This window comes from Puma concolor, chromosome D1, assembly GCF_028749965.1.
Source record: "Puma concolor isolate L17-30 chromosome D1, mPumCon1.1.hap2, whole genome shotgun sequence".
Lineage (NCBI taxonomy): Eukaryota > Metazoa > Chordata > Mammalia > Carnivora > Felidae > Puma > Puma concolor.
The window spans coordinates 58,655,132-58,663,373 of NC_141676.1; the positions used below are offsets into that span (position 1 = coordinate 58,655,132).

The 8,242-nt window shown below is 37.7% G+C and overlaps 1 pseudogene; it reads right to left on the reverse strand.

Annotated features, from left to right (window-relative positions):
* Positions 1–3,828: 3,828 nt before the first annotated feature.
* Positions 3,829–5,279, reverse strand: LOC112865747 (BET1 homolog pseudogene; annotated as a pseudogene).
* Between the last annotated feature and the right edge of the window lie 2,963 nt (positions 5,280–8,242).

An 8,242-nucleotide genomic window follows, 5' to 3' on the forward strand; every position in this document is an offset into this window, starting at 1 on the left:
CTTGGCGGGAGGATGCACGGGCCTGTTTCCGCACGACCTCACGGGAGTTGTAGTACTCTTCTTCCCCGGAGATCTGTAGAGACCGCCGCAAAGACTACAACTCCCAGCGGCTGCGCGCTCTCCCTTTCCTCAAAGGAAAAAGATCCGCCTCGAAGCTATTCCTTACGGACGCGCCTTGCCCTTACCCTGCTGCGCATTGTGGCCTTAGAATTAAGTTATTTTAAGCCAGGACTGATGCAGTAAGGGGACCACTGTTATCCATTTAATGCTTTACAGTTTATCAGTCATGTTCTATCGCTTCAACCATCTTGTGAGGTAGGTGGGCGTGATCTAGCCCTAATTTACAAACAAAGAGGAAACTGCCTGTGCCTGAGAAGGGAGTTTCTCAAAGGCAAAATTCGTAATGGAACCAGGGTGCCAACCTCACATTTCAGCTGGTAGTTCTGTTGCTGCAGTGGGGTAGGAGGGAGAACAAGATGACTGAAAAAATAGACAAAGAAGTTAAAGAGGGAGGATGGGTCAGTATTTAACCATAACACAAGCAACGATGTCCTGAGAGAGGTAAAGAGCAATGACGATAGGCATACGGAGGAGGAAATGAGATATTTGAAATCTTCAATTTTTTATTTTGCCTCTCTGCTATGGAACGCTCACCTTGCAGAGTCACACAACTTGAGAACTGAGAGATGCTGAGCAGGGCTTACCTGTCAGACGCTCAGTTTCTTGGTTTGGCCTTCTTACAATGGCTCTATGATTTTGGCTGAGTATCTTACAGCTCTTTCCCTAGTCAGCTTTTTTGTAAGGAGGGTGTAATAATATTTTACAGTTACTGGCTCTACAGTAACTTAATAAATAGCTTTAGAGTGCTTGAAGGTTCACAGATAAAAGACCTAATAAATTCAAAATACTGCTTTCTTCCCTTTAACAAGCCATTTACCATAATAAAATCCAAGCTACCAAGGTACAGAAAGAGCATAGTGCCAATTCCTGAAAAATAACGTGCCATGGTTGGGATTTACAGTCTTTGCTAAGCAGTTGGGTGTTTCTTTTATGGAATTAGCAGGTTCTTTTAATCACACAAGGCCTGGGAAACAACCACGTGTCCTGAAAAGAAATTAATAGTTCACTATCGTCACCATTATTGTCCATGACAAATGTGAAGTATTTACTCTATGCTAAGCATTATGCTAGGAGCTGAGGCCACAAGAAAGGATATAACAAAACTGTTTATTTCAAAAAATAAAATGTGTCTGGGAAGACAGATGTATGTGAGAAAATGCTTCCTTCAGACAACTGTTAAAGAATTCAGAGTCTGAGGTAGTCAATAAAAGCAACAAGCAGCAGGAGGGAGAAGCACTGGGCTTTAAAGGTCAAAAAATTAAGAAGTAGAGAAAAAGGTAGAGGGCATTTCAAACCCATACATCACTGGTTCTCAAATCTCCCTAGGAATTCATTTAAAATGTGTATTTCTGGGGCACCTGGGTGGCTCAGTTGGTTGGACATCCATCTCTTGATTGTGGCTCAGATCATGATCCCAGAATCGTGGGATTGAGCCCCGTGTCAGGCTCTATGCTGTCAGTCTCCATGCTGAGCTTGGATTCTCTCCCACTCCCTCCCTCTCTCTCTCTCTCTCTCTTCTCTCTCTCCTACTCTTCCTCCCTCTCTCCTTCTTCCCCTCTCCCCCTCATGCTCTCTCTTAAAAAAAAAAAAAAAGTGTATTCCTGGTCACTGCCCTAGAGATTCTGATTCAGTGCTTTGGAATAGGGCCTAAGTGCCCACATATTTAACAAATATCTATTGATTGTGACATAGGTGGCCATGATCTGACTACAGAGTTTGATAGGAGGACCAGTGAATTGGTGTCCTCTGGAATCTCATTAAGAAATACAAAATTTCAGGCCCCATCCCAATTGTGCTGAATCAAAATCTGTATTTTAACAGGAGCCAATGATGATTTATATGCATATTAAATTTGATAACCAGTGGTTTTTATAAGACAGTTCTTAAATTTAATTCAATTCTGAGAAACACTACTAAATCAACAGACCTTCTAAGAGATGGAATTCTATAACACAAGTATAAAAGACTGGAGAAATACAAGTTTTAATTCAACACCAGAATCAACCAGCCCTCAATTTTATCCGCAAGATTATGACATACACTGGTTACCAGAAACCTTGCCCAGCATCTTTGGCTTATTGCTTAGGAATTGAGGGGTACCCAAAGAGACCTACAACTTATCAAATCAAAGAATAGTGTAAGTGTGTCCAGAAGAGGGAGTATAACAGTTTTCCTAGTCAGAGAAAGTTCAGAAGCTTTAATTTCTGTTGGAATTTGCCCAGGGTTCTTTTTTTTCAAGTCTTTATTTAAATTTCAGCTAACGTACAGTGTAATATTAGTTTCAGGTATACAACATAGTGATTCAACACTTCCATACATCACCCAGGGCTCATCACAAGTGCACTCCTTAATCCCTGTCACATTTAACCCACCCCTGCACCCACTTCCCTTCTGGTAACCATGGGTTTATTCTTTATAATTAAGAATCTCTCTCTCTCTTTCTCTCTCTCTCTCTCTCTCTCTCTTTTCCCCCCTTGCTCATTTGGTTTCTTAAATCCCAGGTATGAGTGAAATCATATGGTATTTGTCTTTCTCTGACTGACTTACTTTGCTTAGCATAATACTCTGCAGCTCCATCCATGTTGTTACAAATGGCAACATTTTGTTCTTTTTTATGGGAATTTGCCCAGGGTTCTGTATTTTTATTTGCTAAATCTGGCAACACCAACTGTGGTCATGAAAGAGAATATCTCTCTTGGTCCTAATATATATATGACCTAATATTTTAAGGTCATGATGTATATAACTTACCCTCAAGTGGTTCAGAAAAAAATACTGTGTGTGTGTGTATATACACACACAAATATATGTTATATATACACACACATATGTATTATATAAATATACATGTAAACATATGGTTAGATAAATACCAAATAATAGATCAATGGGGGGACATTTTAACAACGGGTGAATTTGGGTAAAGGATAGATGGATAATCTTTGTATTATTTTAATTTTTTCAGCTTCATTTGAAATTATTTCTAAATTAAAAAATTTAGAAGAAAAACCTCAGGGCATCTGGGTGGCTTAGTTGGTTAAGCACCCAACTTCAACTCAGGTCATGATGTTGTGGTTCATGTGTTCAAGTCCTGCGTCGGGCTCTGTGCTGACAGCTCAGAGCCTGGAGCCTGCTTCAGATTCTTTGTTTTCCTCTCTCTGTGCCTCTCCCCCGCTTGCACTCTGTCTCTCTCTCAAAAATAATAAACATTGGGGCGCCTGGGTGGCGCAGTCGGTTAAGCGTCCGACTTCAGTCAGGTCACGATCTCGCGGTCCGTGAATTCGAGCCCCGCGTCAGGCTCTGGGCTGATGGCTCAGAGCCTGGAGCCTGTTTCCGATTCTGTGTCTCCCTCTCTCTCTCTGCCCCTCCCCCGTTCATGCTCTGTCTCTCTCTGTCCCAAAAATAAATAAATGTTGAAAAAATAAATAAATAAATAAATAAATAAATAAATAAACATTAAAAAAATTAAAAAAAAAAAGAGAAACCTCAAGTGTATAAGAAATAGCCATTTATTTATTGTTTTTAAAATTCTAATTAAGAGATTCAAACCTCTCATTCTGTCAGGGTAGCAAGAAATTAAGTTTTCATCAGTATCAGGGACCCCTCCTCTCACTCAGGCTTTATTGTATGGTACTGGGGAAACAGAGAGTCAATAGCTCTAGTTCATCAAAGTTTTTGCTAACATCTGTATTGTCCAGGGTCTTTTTTTTTTTTAATTTCATTAAAAATTTTATTTTTAGAGCCCATCAATGGACAAATCCCAAACAGTAGCAATACAGAGTATTTAAGAACATTTTAATACTTCTTTCTACCCATCTTTGTTTTCCTTTCCACAAACAAACATACTGGATTAACGCAACAATACTCTTAACCCCAAGTTCAATGCCTGAGTACTTTCAATATCTATTTTGAACACATAATAAAGCAGAGGCAGTTGATTTTATTTCCATTTGGAGCTCAGCAATTACTTTAGCTTCACATTATTGTATCACAAATTATAACCAAATGGCCTACCAAAGCAGCTAAAATCATAAAATTTTTATAAGCCAAGTCAATGGTATGTATAAAGTTAACATGAAACAACAACTAGACTAGTATACATTTGTTTTGGGTCCTACAAGAAATATGCCAAAATAACAAGCTTTAGTAAAAGATGAGGTCCTTGGGCAGAGGAGAAGGGGAAGGTATATCATCAAAAATTTTGAGGAAAAGTTAGGTAAAAGGAAACCAGCCTATAGTTTTAATCAAATGAAGGGAGAAAGGGGAGTACATTATTGGGGTTGATGACAACTTGGGAAAAGACATACAGCATTCCATCACAAACTTGTTCACTACCTCAAGAGCTCAGCATCAGACTCTCCAGGCATTCTGTTATTCTCCCTCTGGGTTTCTTCACGTGAACATAAACGTACATTTATGCTAACAACAGAGTATTATACGGTATTTAATCTGATGGCAAACAATAGGAAAAAAAATTGTTAGGGCCAGACTGACTTCAGGCCATCTCAATACCCCTGAAAATAGGGGCAAAAAATGAATCATTAAGAAACAGTATTCAAAGAGTACTGTATTACCTAATGTGATTTATAGAACAAGCACAATTCAGTAATTGTCAATGGAAAAAGTCATAATATTTGAAAATTAGGAATGTTTTGATGCTGATTTTTTACCAAAATGGTACTCCAAACAGTTAAGTTGGAACAAATTCCAAACTCGCACTTACTTGCATCACCTCAGTTTAATAATCCAATAAATGACAAGACAAACAATGAAAACAACATCATATAGCACAGCAGCTTGTTTGGCTCCCTCTAGATAAAATCTTCAGTTTTCCCATAGTTTTACCTAGAAATCCAGTTATAGAATCAAACTGTGAATCCATTTCAGCTAATAATTTATTTTGATGCTTAACCTCATGGCCTATTTCGATGGAAAGAGATTTTATAGCAGTTACTTTGCTTCTCAGACTTTCAGTGAGTCTCTCATTTTCTTCACAGGCACTATACCCACTGTTAGCATAGCCATAGTTCCCATACTTGCCTGGAGGTACTCCTTCACCCAGGCCTGCATGCCTCATCCTGCCAGAGTAGGGAAGGAAAAAAAGCAGAAGGAGGGGTGGGTAGAAAGGGGCCATGGTCCCCCGGACGGTGTCTTCAGAACCAGGGCCCAAAGAAACACCAGCTTCTTTCCCCGAAGCTCCATGACATCAGTCTATATTGCCCAGGGTCTTAATGGTCTCTGGAAGTCTGACAGCTTTCTCCTTGCAAAGCATTCATAAGCTGTGGCCAGGAAACTTGGTTAAGACTATGAACCCCAAAGCCTCTATCTAGGTATACCATATAGCCATCACCTCTAAAATCTTGCCAATTCCTTAGACCTCAGGGACTCTCTCGCCTCACCCTCCTATCTTAAGACTTTAAATCTTGAGGAAATCTATCATTCTGCTGTGTGATTTCTCTGAAAAGTGAAGTATTGCTGCTCGCAAAGATAGTTGATAGAAACTCTACTGAAATCTGTATTTAAAAAAAAGTCAAGAAGCAATTTTCAACTTTTAGCCCTGTTGCAAAAAACTCCAAGGGAATACGATAATAACAAAAAGTGATTATCTTTGTGTGAGGGGGAAGGATGCAGAGCACGCCTGAGATTTGGGTTAAGCAAGGCAAAGAACCTGGGGGGCAAAATCTAAGGAGGTGCTCCTTTTTCAGGTTTGTGGAAGTGCAGGATTGGTGCCCGAGAGTGAGTGCCTTAGTATATTTTTTTAAACAGCTTTATTGAGACATAATTCATATATTGAGATATAATTCATTTAAAGTGTACAATTACATGTTTTTTGTTACGTTCACTGATATGCACAAACATTACCACAGTCAATTTTAGAACATTCTCATTATCTCGGAAAGAAACCTCATGCCCTTTAGCTATCAGCCTGCTATTGCCTAATCTCCCACTCCAGGCCTAAGCAACCACTAATCTGCTTTATATATTTGTAGATTTCCCTGTCCTGAACATTTCATGCAAAAGGAATCATATAATATGTGGTCTTTGTGACTGACTTTTTTCACTTAGCATAATGTTTTGAAAGTTCATACATGTTGCAACATGTATGAGTATTTAATTTCTTTTTACAGTTGAATAGTATTCCAGTGTATGGGTATACTACATTTTGTTGACCTATTTGTCCATTGATGACATTTGGGTTGTTTCTGTCTTTTGGGTGTTATGAGTAATGCTGCTACAAAATTCATGTACAGTTATGTGTAGACTACGTTTTCATTTCTCTTTGGTATATACCCATGAGTGGATTGGCTGGATCATGTGGTAACTTATGTTTAATCATTTGAGGAACAGCCAGGCTGTTTTCCAAAGCGGCTACACCATTTACATTCCCAACAGCAGTGTATGAGGGTTTTACCACAGATTTTTCCAACACTTCTTATTATCCCACTTTTTGATTCTAGCCATTTTAGTGACTGAAGTTGTATTTCATTGTGGTTTTTATTTGCATTTCCCTGATGACTAGTGATGTTGAACATCTTTTCATATGCTTAAGGCCATTTGTATATCGTCCTTGGAGAATTATTTATTCACATCTTTTGCCCTTTTCTTAAATTGTTTTTTTTTTTATTGAGTTGTAAGATTTATTTACATTTCTGGATATAAGTTCCTGATACAAATCAGATAAATGATTTGCAAATATTTCCTTTCATTCTGTGGGTTGTCTTTTCACATTCTTTTATATTACTGAAGTATGGATGACATACAGTGTTATGTTAGTTTCAAGTGTACAACATAGTGATTTGACAGTTTTATACATTACTCAGTGCTCACCACAACAAATGTAGTCACCACCTGTCACCATACAATATTATTGACAGTATTCCCTATGCTGTGATTTTTGTCTTTATAACTTATTTTATAACTGAAAGTTTGAACCTCTTAATCCCCCTTTGCCTATTTCACCCATCCCTCCCATCCTCTGTCTTTTCACAATCTTGATGGTGTTATCTGAAGCACAAAAGTTTTTAGTTTTGAGGAAGTCTGATTTATCTTTTTTTTTTTTTTCTGTTGTTTATATCTAAGAATTCTTTGCAAATTCTAAAGTCATGGAGATTTACCCTTTGTTGTCTACTAAGACTTTTATGTTTCTAGCTCTTATGTTAGATTCTTGATCTATTTTGAATTGCTTTTTTATATGGTGTGAGGAAGGGATCTAAACTCATCTGTAAGTGGCCATCTGAGCTCCATTTGTTGAAAAGACTACTCTTTGCCTACTGGATGGCCTTGGCATTCTTGTAGAAGATTAGTTGACTATGGACATATGGATTTATTTCTTGACTCTCAATATATTCCATTGGTCTATATGTCTATCCTTGTGCTAGTACCACAATGTCTAGATTACTGTTACTTTGTAGTAAGTTTTGAAATCAGGAAGTGTGAGTCCTACTTTGTTCTTCTTTTTCAAGGTTGTTTTGACTATTCTAACTCCCTCACAATTCTAAGTAAATATTACAGTCAGCTTGTTAGCTTCTACAAAGAATTCAGCTGGGGATTCTGATTGGTTACATTGAATCTATAGAGCAGATTGGGGAGTATCACTGTCTTAACAATGTTAAGTCTTCCAATCCATGAACATGGGATGTTTTCTATTGTAGATCTTCTTTAATGTCTTTCAACAATATTTTATGGTTTACAGAATGTAAGTTTTGCACTTTTTTGTTAAATTTATTCCTAAGTATTTTATTCTTTTTGATGTCATTGTAAATGGAATTGTTTTCTTAATTTCATTTTTCGATAGTTCATTGCAAGTATATATAAATACAGTTGGTTTTTGTACATTGATTACATCCTGAAACATCACTGAATTCATTTATTAGTTCTGATAGTTTTTTATGCAATTTCTTAGAATTTTCTGTATGCAAGATCATGTCATCTGTGAATAGTTTTACTTTTTCCTTTATAATCTGGATGCCTTTTGTTTCTTTTCCTTGCCTGTTTGCCCTGGCTAGACCCTCCAGTACAATGTTGAATTGAAGTGGCAAGAGTGGGCATCCTTGTCTTGTTCCTGACCTTAGGGGAAAGCATTTAGTCTTTCACTACTACGTGTATTGTTATCTGTGGGTTT